At 38.5% G+C, this 16,918-nt stretch overlaps 1 protein-coding gene across 1 annotated transcript in view; it reads left to right on the forward strand.

Annotated features, from left to right (window-relative positions):
* The window catches only part of LOC126480962 (kalirin), a 1,643,174-nt gene that overhangs the window by 1,614,872 nt on the left and 11,384 nt on the right, over nt 1-16,918 (forward strand). The window lies entirely within an intron of this gene.

Raw genomic sequence — 16,918 nt, forward strand, 5'->3', positions numbered from 1 at the left:
TAACAATACTCATCCAACCAAATGACTTTCTTCCATTGGTCCATAGTCCAGGTCTTATAGCTTCAGCGCCACATTTACCTGTATTGTGCATTTCCAAGCTGATGAGTGGTTTTGGAATACCAGCTTGCCCTGCAGTTCCCTGCTTATAGAACACCCTTCATATTATTTTGGTGATGACGATGACCACAAGTGTAATATTCAGTTCTGCAGTGACTTTTCCAGCTGTCATCCTATTATTTTTCATCACAGGTCTCTTCAGTAACCTTCTGTCATGATCACTCAACACACACTTTCATCCACATTGTGACTTGGTGGATGATGTTTCTCCACTTCCCTGCATGCAGTGAAGTTCTTCCACACAGTGACTCTCGAAATACCAAACACTTCAGCTATCTTGGTTATGGAAGCTTCCGTCACAGCTTACTGCTGACATAATGCACTTTCAACGACACAGTAGACTGTTCTGATCATGACTGACACTTGCAACATTTCGAGGACATTGCACAGGTTCCCATCATGGTCAAATGCAACAGTGCAACCAGCAGGCTTCACTAGCATCTGCATTTATGTTCAAGCATGCATTTTTTGAGGTGTTTCTGTATTTTGTACAATGCTTGTGGCGGCTGCTCTCACTTAAATATAGCAGCATATAGAAAGAAGCATGACAATTTATTTAGGTAATAAATTGAAATAATTCTAGGATACACGTTCATGGAATATATAACAGTATATTTTGAGATTCAAACAATTGAAAATCCAGAGTGGAATAACTATATGAATTAGAGTAGACTGCTACTCACCACATAGAGGATGCACTAAGTGATAGACAGCCACATTTAAGAATGTTGCACAGTGGTTGCAGCTAAGTTGATTGTAAACTGCATGGCTGCTTTCACAGGTGGGCCTGCCTTTGATGGGATAGGAAATTCCTGTGACAGAACTAGAGTAGATGGTAATGGAAAGATTTTTGGGACAAGTCTTGCATCTGTGTCTTTTGCAACGATATAAGCCCAGGCACAAGAGGTTGGGAGCAATGGTGGAATAAATAAGGACAAGGGTATTGCGTAGGTTTAGTGGGTAGCAGAATGCCACTGCAGGAGGGGTGGAGAGGATGTTTCTCATTTCAGTGCACAATGAAAGGCCTTTGAAACCCTGGGAGAGAACATGATTCGGTTGCTCCAGTCCTGGTTGGTACTGTGAGGCGGCACTCCTATGTGGCCAGTCAGTGGGTATGGTGTATGACTGAGGAGACAATGGGTGGGAGATCTGTTTCTGGACAGGGGAGTACTTTCAATTTGCAAAGGCCTCAGTAAGACCTTGACATAATTAGAGATGTACTGCTCACCACAGCAAATTTGGTGATTTGGCTGTAGAATGGGCTTATTGGGGTGGAATGAGTATAGCTATTGAAATGGAGGTGTTGAGGAGGGTGGAGGTACTCATGGAGGTTGGTGTTGATGTCGAGGAAGATGACTCTTTGTGCTGAGGAAGAACAGGTGAAGTGAAGGGGAAGAAGGTGTTGAGGATGTGGAGGAATGTGGGTAGGGTGTTCTCACTCTCAGTTCAGGTTATGAAGAAGCCCTCAAATAATATAAACCAAGTGATGGGTTTGGGGTTCTAGCTGGCTAGGAGGAATTCCTCTGGTGGCTCATGAGTAGCTTGGCATAGGACAGTGGTATTCAGGTTCTGATGGCTTCATCTGATGAAGGATTTTGTCTGAAATCTGATACCTTCCTACAGTCTACTTTTAAATGTGCCTATCTGCCACTTGGTGCCTGCTGTAAGTGGTGGGCAGCAGTCTGTTCTAATTAATATATTTATATTTTGATGATTATATGGGACATGGCAGCAGTACTACAAATTGGATGTGCTTGAAGACAGATCCAGATTTTTCTGCTGCTAAGGGTGGCTGAAAATACATATTTAGTACTGGCCTAAATGCAGTATGCTGAAACACATTGAAAGTGTTATTGGAAAAGGGGAGGTTGGTGTTTAGTGTCTCGCTGGAACTGAAGTCAAAAGTGCCGGAACACTAACTCAATTAAACATAGAATTGACAATGGCTACTCGAAGAAACTGTCCCAATGTTTGCCCAAAATGATACAGACACATCACAGACGAACTGAATCCGCAGAGTCAGATGGCGATTTGATCAGTAGCCCTCCAGAATATGAACCCATTGTGGTTAATCATGATGTCTTAATTTAAATATTGTTATCTTTCTTGTACAGAGGGTCAGGTTTTGATGTGCTCTTGATACTGCAGTCTTTTAGTTCATAAAATGCATTTTAGAGGATGGCAGTTCAAATTATCATTTGGTCATCCAGATTTACCTTTTTGCAATACATTCCTAAAGTGCTTAATGAAATGCTGGGATAGTTCCTTTAAAATGGTGTGTCGAATTCTTTCCCTATCAATTCCCAGTCTGAACTTTTGCCGCATCCCTAATGACTTCATTGTCAACAGGACATTGAACCTTAATCTTTTCTTCCTTCTGTGGGCTGGCCAGAGATGTAACTTAGTTGATCAACATAAGAATGTACTATATAATCTAACTGTATAGATAAAAAATCTATTCACCAAGCAGCAGCAAGAGACACACACACACACACACACACACACACACACACACACACACACACACACACATAAAACAATAATGAAATTTGCAAGATTTTGGAATCAGTGACTCCCTCTTCCAGCAGAAGAGTTGAAGGGGAATGGAGAGGAGTAAAGGAAAAGGACTGTTGAGGCTTAGGACATGGGGAGAGTTCAGAAAAGTTGCCCAGAACCCTGGGCAAGGGAGACTTATCACATGGGATGAGAGGGAAAGACTGATTGTTGGGGACTGTACCAGATGAAATTTGAGAACCTGGGAGGTTAAAGGTGGAAGATATGGCAACACACAAGACAGAGATTACTGACTAAACATTGTGTATGAGTTAATAAGAGTAGAAAGCTAAGTGGTACATGCGGGTGGGAGGGGGAGGGGGGGATAGCTTAGAAAATAAAAGGTGTAGAGAGCTAAAATGGAATGGAGAAATGAGTATTTACTGAGAAGAAATACCGAGACAGAAGAAATTTGTGTAAATTAAGGCAAGGTGAATGCTGAGAACCAAGGACATATTGTAAACCAGTCCCACTTCTGAGAAACTGGTGTCTGGAAGAAGAATCCTGATGGCACATGTGGTGAAACAGGTACTGAAGTCATGATGTACAGCATGATCTGCAACAGGATATTGTGTGTTGCCAGTAAACACCCTCTGCCTGTGCCCATTCATCCTAACTTGGTAGTAGTCAAGCCAATGGAAAAATCCGAGCAGTGTTTATGTAACAGCTGGTACACGACATGTGTGATTCCACAGATGACTGACCTGTTGATAGTATTTGTTATGACAGTTACTGGGCTGGTATATGTGGTGGTAGAAGAGAGCCCAGGGTGTGTCTTATAGCGGGCTTGGTCACAGGGGTAGGAGCCATAGGCTAGGGAAATTGATGCAGAAGGAGCATAAGATTTGACAGTGATATTGTAGAGATTGGGAGGGCAATGAAAAGCTATTGTAGGTGTGGTGGGCAACATGTCAGATGTAGTGGATCTCATTTCAGGGCATGATTACAGGAAGTCATAGCCTCGTCAACGTAACTAATTAATATATTCAAGACCTGGATAATGCTGGGTGACAAGAGGTGTACTCCAAAGTTGTTTTTTGTGATGACCCAGGAAATCTGCTTTGAACTAGGCTAGTAGGGAAGTTACATCCTGTGAATGGTGAAGTGGGAATGGTAGTGTACTGCTATAAAATGTCTGTATCTGAGTAAATACATTTGCCTTGGATGCCAAGGCTGTATGGGAGGAATTGTTTGACATGGAAAAGATAACAACTGGCAATATGTAAGTACTGTTGTTTGTTAGCAGGTTTAATGTGAATAGAAATGTGTAGCTGACCCTTGGCAAGGATGAGCTCAACATCAAGGAAAGTGGCATTGATTTGGAAAAGGATCATGTGATATTTAATTGGGAGACTGTATTTAGAGATTCCAAGAATTCTAGCAGGGAAGCCTCACCCTGAGTCCATATGGGAAAGATGATGTCATCAAAGTACGTAAACCAAACCAGGAGCTGAAGGCTTATGGATCCCGCAAAAGCCACCTCCACGCGATCTGTGAAAAGGTTGGTGTAGGAAGGAACAATCATTGTTCCCATGACCATGCTCCTGATCTGTTTTATGTCCGCCCCTGAAATATAAAATAGTTGATGGTATGTATAAAGTTGGTTGAAATGAGCGGGAAGGATGTCATAGGTTTGGAATCAGGTGGGTGCTTTGAGGAAAAGTTCACGAGCAGATGCACCATGTACATGGGGGATGTTGGGAAGAAAGGTATGTGGTGGGAGTGAGACAGGCACAGGTTTCATATGGTCTAGGAAAATGGAGACTTTAATAGAGGGTGGAAGTCTTTGTACTGTAGGTTGCAGGTGTTGATCAATTAAGGCAGAACATGTTTGGTGGGTGATTTGAAGCCAACAACTATGGGATAGCCAGGGGTGATTGGGTTTTTGGATCTTAGGATGAAGGTAAAAGGTGGGGGTTCATGGTTTGGGTGGGGCACAAAGTTCTTTCGGTTGAGGTGTTAGTCCTTGCGAGGGGTCTGAGATTTTAAGGAGTCACTTTATATCACAGAAATGAGATCTTGATGGCAGATGCTGTACGTAGAGCTGTCAGACAGCTGACATTGACCCTCACTTACATACCCTGGTCAGTCAAGTACCACAGTGGTAGAGAATGTTGGGAGTATAATGGTGGAGTTATCAGTTTTTAGGGAATGAAAAGCATGGATTTCAGCAGAGGACAGAATACATTCATGTTGTTAGGAACTGAGGAAGGATTGTTGGGCTGTGCTGGATATTATGAATTGTTGGAATGCTTATAAGGGATGATTTTGATACTGGTTGTGGATAAAGTTGGGATTGTGGTCTAAGCTGTTCAAGTCAGGATTCAATGTCAGCTTTGTGGCTGGCAAGGCTTTGGGATTGGATTGCAAAGTGATACTTCCACTTGCCGTTTCATGTGAAGGAAAGTAGGTCCTTCACCAAAGCAGCTTGATTAAATGCAGGTTTAGGGCTGAAAGAGAGACCCTTGGATAATACAGAAAATTCAGGAGGAGTGAGTATCTTAGATGTGATTTTGAGAACACTGCACTGTTGCAACTGGTTCTTATGCTAATGAGGTATCATTGCTCTGGGTGGCAGTGGTGAAGGCCAGGGGATGTTACGAAGGTTGGCCAAGCTCACTTTGTAGGAGAGGAGTGGTGGCTGATGGGGTGACTGTTTTGGGAACTAGAGAGGAACAGGAAGGGAAACGCCACTGTTGAGGTAGTTAATGAGAAGGTGGAATAGCTTTTTGAGGTGAAGTGTGGCCTGTTGTTGCAGTTTGAAGATGGGTTGGTGGATGATACCATCCAAGGAAACATGAGGGGCAGATAACTGCAAGATTTTTTAAAAGGAGAGATGGCTGGTGGAATGGAAATTCACAGATGAGGCATATAGGTCAGAAATTAGCTGGATAAGTGCAAGAGGGAATGTTAATGAGTTCCATATAAATCATGTAATAGGGTCTGATTTAAAGCCAATGTGATTAAAACTGAAATAATGTCCTATCAAATAGTTCATTTAGATTTTCAAAAAAAAGCAAAGAAAGAAAAAAGCAAGGTCATTAGATTCGGAGACCAAGTTCAAACTAGGGAAGGATTGGGAGGGAAATCAGCTGTGCTCTTTCAAAGGAACCAATTCTGCATTTGGCTGAAGACACTAGAGAACTCACAGGAAACCTAAATCTGGGTGGCCGGAGGGGGGTTTGAACTGTTGTCCTCCGAAATGCATTTCCAATGTGCTAACCACTGTGCCACATCACTCGGTATGGAGATTTTGAAGTGGTGGATGCCAGTGTGACTTTTGAGAAACTTAAATCTTTAGTAAATTTTAACACCTATGTAGCATTGTCACATAAAAAAGGCACATTGTCACTGAGGTTAATAAGAGCAGTAATACATTAGGTAAAATGGCCTGCACCATGATTTGCAGCTACATATAAAGCACTATATTTACAAAGCTGTAGTCTACAAAAACTTGGTGTCCGCATCTGAGGCATTAAGTTTTGCTTGGAAGCAGCCAAATTTTTTGAGTTGAGTCTTCACAAAGTATTGTACTGTGTGAAGAGAGCTGATTGTAGACAATCAAACACATGCATGCAGAGTGGAAGGACCTCAAATATTGGATAACAAATGGATTCCATTATCAGAGAGGCACAAGCAACAACATGTTAACACAATTTGAACAATATGTTCAACTGTAAGATTAGTGTGCAAGTTTGGTAGGTTTACTGTAAAAGACATATTTCATACATAATGAAGACTTATTGGCATGTTATAGGAATTTGCTCACAGAACTGGATTACTGTCAATTAAGAACAATACTTTTAATGTGAAAACTATGGAGATTCTACATAGTCATTATTATACTGATGGAATAAATTTTTGAATGGTTGAAACTGTCTTAGATTCAAAGAAAAGCACTTGTGCAAAAGTTCAAGGACTAGTGTGTCAAGAATGTATTTTACATGGTGTATGTGAGGAGAAATTGAGGCTTTCTGTGTTTTAAGTACCATCTACAAACATGCAAAGAAAAGCCAGTACCATTACACTTGTGGGAACCTTCAGATTTGACAGTAGCAGTCATGGTATCGTTTAGATACAGGTGTAGATGTTTGATTTACTGCATTTATGTTCAGTACAGATGTAATGAAATATTATCAAAAGTTAACAACTCTTTCTTCTTAAACATGAATGATGATGAACTGGGTGGTATAATTTCCGAACAAGATGGAAGTGAAGATTTCCTAATCGATTGAAACTACACCAAATCTTTACCTTTGGTAGGAAATATTTTTACTATCTGAGCCACCTAGCACACCTCATGACCCAGGTCCAACAATCACTCTGACAGTGCTTGTCTCTACTCACTCTTAGTAGAGTTCTTCACATAATGGACAGGTTCATTCACACATGGTAACTGCATCTAAATAACCACACAAGGGTGCTAGCTGTATAGCAATACTTCTCAGTATTTCAATCATTGTAGCACAACGTTACCACATTTCTTTTCTGAAATCAGGTATCGCAAAATCCTTCATTAAAATTTTTGCACATTATTCATTTTAATTAAAGACATAAAATTTGTACCAATGCCAAATCTAATGTCTGGAGAAAATGATGAATGATTACATTTCTGTGTCCATAATTTCAAAAACAGTGAGAATCAGTTAATGTGACATGGAAATCGAAAATTTGGGTGAATTACTGGGGGAAAGAAAAGAAAGGGCAGAGAAGCTCCAGTTCTGCAGTAGATTTCAGCTAACTGTGGCAAAAAACTCTTCTAAAAGAATATAAAACAAAGAGTATATACTCTGAAATGACAGGTATTCTTTGGAAGATTTCACAATTAGGAAAAGATTTAGGATCCAGTGGTCTGCAATGTATGCCTAAGAGCAGATATTAATTTCAATCAAAATTTAGTCATAATGATGATGAGTAGACTGGGATTCAAAATCACAAATTAAAACTGTCTTCCAAGGCAGTGGGATATTGAAAACTTTAAAAAATATTGAAAGAGCATTAGATGGAAACCAGTACTTTGTTACGTAGAAACCAAATCACAACTACTGCAAAGAAGCTTAACCATAATGTATAACAGGGAGAATTCAAGAAAGAGAAAAAGTGAGCACTGATTACAGGAAGACTGACACGCCATACATTAAAAGTAAACATAATATCAGGAAGGTAAAAATTAAAAATATTGATCTTACAGTTCTGAGGACAGGTAGAGGGAAGCAAAACATGTAACATCAGTATAATATGGAGAAAATGCTTTGAAACTAGACTGAAAACGTGGAGGCTAATGCACAAGAAACAGGTGTTTTTGTGATGTGGTTAAAGTTTGACAGGGGTTGGAGCTCAAAAACAAATCAATCAGCAGATGTCAGTGAGATACTTCTGGTATTACTAGGATTGGTATTAGGTCAAAGAACTAGGTCCCTCTATCTGGTGTTAAAGCTTATCATCAGATTAGGAGAAAAAAAAGCATTATCACCATATCACTGGTGAAGGGAATGTGTACATAGCGTGAAAGAAAAAAAAAAAAAAAAATCTGGAAAGAGAACTCTGAAAAACCATGCATGTAAGCTACTGAAGGGAATAGCATCCAAAAAAGACAGATGGAATTAACAATTGATGATAAGTACTGGACTAAGGTCAGTTTAGCTTCAAAAGAAGCAATTCAGACTTTTCACTCAGTTATGAAAGTAACAATAATAAGAATCAGATATTGTCATGGGGTTTATCAACCTAGAGAAAGCCTTTCAAGAGTTAATACATAATGTTAGCTGTTTGTCCACAGCAACAAAAACAAATTAATCTTATTAAACTCAACAAAAATCAATGTTAATTAAGATATTAGAGACAATTTCATAGGCATGTTCATATTTTCTTCAAATTACTAAATTACTGCAACCTCAGTCATGAAATACCTAACAAAAGTAACATATGGCAGTCACTGTAGTTTAATTTTGTTTAAAATATTTAGTAATTGCCATTTTATGTAAACAGTTTTTTCTCTTCTTTGCTGATGTATCATGAAGTCGTTTTAATTGAAGCAAACTCACAGTATCTCACTCTGGTTTGAAAGATATTTCCAGAGCTTGAAATGATTCTGCATGAGATGGTCCTGCATAATGTTCTGTATCTATGTTTCCTTCGGTTTTTAGCATATAGAGGAGATGCTGAGTCACAGGGAGGCACAACAAAAAGACTGTCAGAAAGTGAGTTTCCACACACAAATGTAACTCTCACACAAATGACCACAGTCTCTGGCTGCTGAGGCCATACTGGTTTCATCTTCTTGTATTTCCTGCTGTTCATTTGCCAGCTGTATGTTTTCAACAGCTTTGTCATCCAACATTATCTGAAAACCTTGGTCATTACTGTCGCAAATGAGCCACTCTTTCATATAACTGACATCGCATTCTTGGCATATTTGTATAGTTGTCATTAACTCATTTATAACCTCCAAAACATAATCATCCATATCGGTTTTGAATTTTACGGCTCCCATTCTAGTATTTTGTTCCAGGCTTTGTTCAAAGTCTTCTTTCCAGTCCCATGCATCTACAACCTCATAACAATACTCCTTCAAATCCATTTCCTTGGAAAATGACAAAATGAGTTCCGCATTATCTTCATCAACAGATAACAATCTACATAAAATTTGATTTCTGTAAAGTTGTTTCAGTGTTTCAATAACACTTTGATCCATTGGTTGTAGCAAGGATGTCACATTATGGTGGAAATATTTCACTCTAAACATACCATTTTTCTAACAGTTCAGCTGAAGGGCAAGTTGGTGCATTAACCAATAAAAGTAGGACTTTTTCTTATTTACAAATTTCGTTTTGAAATTTTTTTCCTACTCAGATAAAAGTACTGTTATACCAGTCAATGAACATTTCAGTGTTCATCCATGCACTTTTTATTTTTGAAGCATCAGGAGTTTATGGATTTTCCAATGAGGAGCAGAAGTATTTTATGGGTCCCAGTAGCGTTTATGTTAACTAATATTCTTACTTGCTCTTTACTAGTTTTGTATCCTGGAGCTGAACTATCTTGCCAAGAAACTAAAGATTTTGATGGTGATGTTTTCCAGCTTAAACCAGTTTCATCAACATTACAAACGAAGACCAAGTCATAGTCATTTTCGTCCAATTCTTTTTTTAAAAGGATTTGCTGCATCTAATCACACTGACATTTTTCATACTGTATTTCCAATTTGTGAATTCCATGATGAGATTTAAAATTGTACAATGGCCAATGAGATGTTTTATATGGGCCCCAGATCTGTACCACAATTGATTACTTGCCACAAGTGGTTCATTGGCACCTATCTTTTTTATGTAATGGTAATGCATTTTCACAGGGCAAACAACCAGATATTGGATGCCCTACTGATCATTTTTGTAAAAATGTACAATACAAAGCATCGTCCAGAAGTTCATTTTTTGGATTGTTAATCACTTTTCGATGTTTACTCCCGTGTTCACTATCAAGTTTACAGGTGTACTTCAGAACTGAATTGTTATGCTTCTTAATGTCACTAATCATAGAAGTATCTACACCATACTTATTGGCCAACTTACAACCAGTTTCTGCCTTTTTAAATTAATCAATAATGTTTATTTTATCTTTAAGTGATAACACCTCTCTCTTGTGCTTTGAGACTTTTAAGTACAGACAGAACACGACACAGTGATTAACTCAAAAAATAATTAAACACACTGGGCAGAGATCATGTGGGGCACTGATGGATAGTGCCAGCATGACATGTCCGTTCATGCACAGACTAGACAACAAAGATATTTGCTCACAGTTATCAGTCTGGATAATTACAAATCCATGTAACTGAGGTCTGGATAATCAAGTCTCCACTGCAGTTTCATTTCTGCTGCTTCTCATTATTCTTGTCTGTCTTTGGTTTACTCTAATTCCATATTCTGTGCTCATTACACTATTCGGTAGGTCCTGCAACTTTTATCCACATTCACCGAGGATAGCAGCAAAGTTATATCCTTTCTCCTTGAATTTTAAGCTCACTTGTTAATCTTTCTTTTACCAGATAGCTCTTTTAGCTGATAGCTTGCCTTGTTAGGCACTACACAGCTCTATTGTCACTTTCGCAGCTAACAGCTCCTCCCCTGGGAAGGAGAGGGCAATAGCTAGGGGAAGGTTAAAGAGGAATAGCAGATCATTCGGATCCTAGGATGAGAGTAACCCATATGTTTTGAGGACAAGAAGAGAAAAAAAAATGAAATTACCAACAGAGATGGTACATTAACAGACTACAGCAGTGTTTTATCAAACTTGGTTCCTTAAGAGTCAATCTTGGCATTGTAGGGTGACATCTTGGGCCACATAGGAAGGGGGTGGGGGGAGTGCAGTGAGTTGTCCAGCCAAAGAAAAATCCAATTTCCACTAAACCATTGTTATTGATAGAAGCTTACCACTTATACATTTTGATTCTCCATATATTGTAAGGTACCACACCAATTACTTTTAAGTGAAAAGGAAAGTAATGCATTGAAAGTATAGTGAATCCTCGCATAGCAAGCACAATTTGTTCCAGAATCTTACCTGTAGTGTGAAACACTCATTAAGCGAAACAATTTATCCCATATAAATCTATGTAAAATACAATATTGTGTCCCATGCAGAAAAAGCACTAAATATTTTATCTTATCCATGCCATTTATTCAAAGAAAATTATGCATACAGTATTATGTACATTATTATTCGACATACGTAACTAATTCTTTTTTACTGGGAATCTATCTATAGTAATTTATTTCTGTCAACATTTCAACACTTGGCAAAAATGTGACGCTGCATTATCGTCAAATAAATATGTAGTGTGCAAAGCCACTGCTTCATTGGGGTCATGATTTTCAATGCACGATGTAACCGATTCCCATGCTTTCAGCTTTTGTCCTATTGCACTAGAAGATTGCTGCTTTGCTGTTACCACCACCACCACCACCACCTCCTCCTCCTCCTCCTCCTGCTCCTCCTCTGAAGAACTCCTCTCCATAGCTTCCTGCTGTGAAACACACTGCAACTCCATAAGCTCTTTTGTGGTCATTTCTTGGCTGTGATATTCTACAAGCTCATCAATATCATACATATCCACTTGCACTCTGGCCTAAGCTTCTTCCAAGCAGAAGTGAGAGATCTCTTGGTAACCTCTTCCCCATCTTTTTGATCATCTTGACGTAGGCAATGATGTTGAAGTGATATTTCCAAAACTCTTTGAAAGTGAGATCAGTAGCTTCAGTCAACTCAAAGCAATGCTTGAAGATTACTTCAGTGTAGAGCGTCTTAACAGTTAGAAAGAATCTGCAGCAGGTCCATACGCTTGAGTAATGGAGTGGTGTTGGGAGTCAGAAATTGGGTCTTGATTAACTTAAATTCTTCAAGGAGGTGCTCTTGTAGGCCTGGAGACTGGGCATTATCATTGTCCACAGCAAGCAAGACATGGAGTGGCAGATTCATCTCAAGTAAATATTTTTTCACCAAAGGACCAAACACTTTGTTGATCCAATCGCAAAAAACATCACTTGTCACCCAAGCTTTGTTGTTATTTAACCTGCTCTTCTGGACTTTACACTTCTTGAAGGCTCGTGGAGTTTCTGAAGGGTTAATAAGCAGTGGTTTAATTTTACAATTGCTGCTTGCATTGACACAGAATAGCAGAGTGAGATTGTCTTTCATTGGCTTGTAACTGGGCAATGCATTCTCCTCTGCTGTTATAAAGGCACGCTTTGGCATCTGTCTCAAGATAGACCCATCTTGTCACAATTAAAAACCTGTTGCGGCAGATAACCCACAGAATCTATGAGCATCTTGAAGTCCCTGATGAAGATCGCTGCTGCTTTTGTGTCAGAACTGGCTGATTCACTCTGCCTCACAAGGTTGTGGATGACAGTTCTTCTCTTAAACTTCTCGAGCCACCCACGGCTTCCATTAAATACTTCTTTGGCTGCTGATGATCTTGGTACCATCTAAATGAGGTCAGCAAAAACCATTCACACCTTCTCATTAATAGTGTCACTTTGCAATTGCTTTTCATTTATCCATGACATTGTCCAGAATATGAAGCCATTGTTTAGAATCTCTTGTCACTCCCTTTGAAGCATCTACCTCCTTAATCTTGTCCTTGTTCTTGAGGACAGTGCAAATAGTTGGTGTAGACTGATTGTATGTGCTTACTAAATTAGCAATGCTCGCACCATGTTTGAGTTTTTCAACGGTTTTACGTTTCATTTCTAAGGTCATTTTCTTTCTCCTATGGTGATCTTGCAGTTTTATCTCCGGGGACACTTCTGCAAAGGTTATTGAAATTTGCACACAAAGAAACACTGTGTGGACACAAGTTAAGAAAAATGTGTGATCACAAGCTGCACTAAGATGGTAGCAGAAATAGCACTAAACGCAGACTGCAGTACATACTAAAGACATTGTTCATCTGCTGCTATCAACAATCAAAGGTGTTCATATTGTTGAACATTACCCCCACCGTGTGCTAACAGCTGGTGACGACATCACACACACACACACACACACACACACACACACACACACACACAAGATGACCATCTGGACACCCCTGCACCCTATATCACTACCATTGCCAAAACGAGATTAACAGTCCCTTTCCTTGAAGACAATGGATAAGACCAGCCAAAAGAAGAAAGAAGATGTATGCATTATGCAGAAAGGAAACTAGATCAGTAGGAAAACTGAGGAGAAGAAACTCAGAGCACATGAAACGTGTTTATACAGAAGGATGAAAAAATATGAAGCTAGAAAGGGCTAAACAAAACAGATGAGTGACAAAATCTATGAGAAACCTACACAAGAAGGATTGATGGACAGTGTGAAATTCACTGAATCATAAAGGAAAATTTAACTGCCACTATGCCGCACATACCCCCCCTCCCCCCCTCCCCAATTTCTAAACTGGTGATATAACTTAGTCACACTGCATATAGAGCTCATCATCTATGAGAATGTCTCATTCCCCAACAATTTTTCAATTGCCTCTGTTTTAAAAATTCCACACAAAAATGTATGTAGAATGGATTTGGCATGTTCAGTTATTTCATTTAATAGAATTCTAATCTGTACAAGCATCACACATAGCTGTGCAGCCATCTTTTGGGTACACAGTTAGTGGATTATGACAAACAGGAATGAACAGATAAATTGTAGTCAGCAGAGAGGTTGCATAGAATAATGAAAGAATATTGTAAAACTAAAGTCAAATGCAAAAAAGCATTTGTCATTTGTGGTGTCAGTGAAACAAATAAGCAAACCATGTTGGCTGCATAAGAAAAAAAGGGGGGGTAGTAATTTGAACACATCCAAGAGAAAGAAATGTACTAACTCGTGGAGTTAACTCCCAATAGAGGACTATGTTAACAGACCACAGCATGAGAGTACACCTAAATCCAAAGTGGGGGCCATCAAATTTGGCATCCTAAAATATCCAGTACTTACCTGTGCCAGTCTGTTACCTTCAAAAATGATTTAGCAAAGTCATTACAGTGTAGTCAAAGCCTTTGATGTTTGCAGTTGTTATAATCATATTAACTTATGACTGAAGCTCGTTTCCATCAGAAATACACAAGATAGTAACTAAACAGAATTACCACCTAATAATTATCAGTTTAAGTCAATGAGTTACACTTAGCAAGGTGGTGCAGTGGTTAGCACATTGGACTTACATTTGGGAGTACAACAGTTCAAATACGCATCCTGCCATCCTGATTAAGGTTTTCCGCAATTTCACTAAATCTCTTCAGGCAAATGCCAGGATGGTTCCTTTGAAATGGCACGGATGACTTCCTTCCCCATCTTTCCCTAATCTGATGGGACCAATGACCTTGTTGTTTGGTCCCCTCCCCCAAATGAACCAACTAACTAGTGAATTAAACAATGAAAAATCCAGGATGGAATGAAACAATATTATGAAAAGGAAAGTTGCTACTCACCATACAGTGGACATGCTGAGTCGCAGATAGGCACAAATAAAGCTTTCAGCCAGCAAGGCCTTTGTCAAAATAAACAACAGACATGCGCGCACACACACACACACACACACACACATATGCAACTCACATACACGACTGCAGTCTCTGGCAACTGAAGCCACACCTTTTGTGTGTGTGTGTCTTCTATTTTTGACAAAGGCTTTGCAGGCTGAAAGCTTTATTTGTGACAGTCTTTTTGTTGTGCCTATCAGTGACTCAGCTTGTCCGCTATATGGTGAGTAGCAACTTTCCTCTTCATAATATTGATATTAATCAGTGAACTACATTAGCTTAAGTTGCAACATAAAGGTTTGCAGAAAACCTGTGACATTACTCAAACTCTGAGCATGTCTTTTATCACTGCTCTATTAGGTCACTAAAATCAAGAGATCACTTGTTAAAATTTATATTTCCTGACATGTTTCAGGCATAGCCCATCATCAGAACACCTGCCAAATGAAATATAATTTGCACAAAAGCACAAGTACAATGTATATATGACATCAAGAGTAAAAAATTGATTATAAATATTTTTAAATATGTTTTCTCTTAATGTGACATGTATATTGTGCTTGTACTTTCATATCAATTTTCTTTTAATTTTGCAAATTTTCTGTGTCTGAAATATGTCAGCAAATATAACTTTTAACAAGTGATCTATTGAGTTTTATGACCTAATAAAGCAGCGATATGAGATGTTCTCAGAGTTAAATGAAGTACATACTCTACAAAATTAAGCAGTAAAAATATTTTGAAAAACAGATAATGGAACATCATCATGCAAAGACACCTTCAGAATTTTTGGACTACCTACACTAAATTCCTAACACATTTTTTATTTAGTGACATTTGTACCAATGTTAAAATATTATTTGAAGTGATCTGTGTTATGCCCATTTACAGTAGATTTTCAGAATAAAATTCAGTAATCAGCTGCTCAATTAGGAAATTTGCAGCAGGAGATGCAAAGTACAGATACAAAGAATTGCAGTAATTGATAAATTTTCATGGCAAATTGGATATATATCAGTTCAAATAAATTAATAGAATCACTGAGTTGCCTGTGGGAGGTGCCTGGAAGCGCATATTATAAAGTCTTATGTAAGGCTGCTATTTGCTGCATAGCAAACAAGAAAGCCACTGATATGGTTTATTGCAGGCACCTGCTGAACCTATCAATAGAACATTTAAAGGTGTCAAACATTGCTGCAATTTGAGGCCTTATTTCAATGTACTACTGGTGCACCTTGCTCCAGATTCCATCAATTATTGTTATTTTATTTATAGTAGGTGCCTATTTAGAACTACTTGTCACCTGTAGATCACTCATTCTTGGCTATACACAAAACATATTACTGATTCTATCCACGAATGGTAATAAAAAATGGTTAGGTAGACTTTGATGGCAAGACAAATGGTGTCAGTATTTCCACATGAGACTTTGGGAAGCTCCATGTTGAACACCCCTTCAGATGTGATTGGTGTAGTCAGGATAGTCAGGAGTAATTAGATTCTTGATATATCATGGATCAATATCACCAGTCATTTTACATCATGTAATTTCTGTTAGTGTGATTACTAACATGGACTCAGCACACACTGATGATTGTATTTTAATAAATGGGTTCTTTCCTGCATAACGTGAATTGCAAAGTCAAGCTTACTGTTTAGCATCAACTAAAAATTTAAAAAAATCATGTTTCCTTGTAACAAACCATCTGTGCAATGTATAAAGTGGTATGCCATTAACTTGATCAGGTTACATTAGGTAAGTGCTACTAGTCAGCAGTGTAATTTCCAAGAACAGTAAGAAGCAGTAGGTATGTCTAACCAAGTATTGGAGATGGTGACAATGTGGATTGTTTGATGTCATAATGAAAGATAAGATATGCTGATTAGCATTTATACACTGACAGACATCTTTGTGAAGCTCAACCAATAAGTATAGTTTTTTATGACTATGTGAACATAACATTTTTCTTAACATAAAAGTAAAACTGTGAATTACTGATTTGGCTTAACATAGCTGAAAGCAGCTGTTTCTCCCATTAATGACCATTTCCATCACAAAAACCTGTAATTCGCGTTGTGACATAGTTGCTTGTCAAATTTAATTCCAGCAAATATTTTTGAACTGTTTGAAAATTTGTGACATTGAACATAATTTTGGTCTGTGGTATCTGATTAGAAATTTTTACTGTTATTTTAATATTTATATGCAGCAAAGACTG

Source organism: Schistocerca serialis, chromosome 5, assembly GCF_023864345.2.
Source record: "Schistocerca serialis cubense isolate TAMUIC-IGC-003099 chromosome 5, iqSchSeri2.2, whole genome shotgun sequence".
NCBI classification, from domain to species: domain Eukaryota; kingdom Metazoa; phylum Arthropoda; class Insecta; order Orthoptera; family Acrididae; genus Schistocerca; species Schistocerca serialis.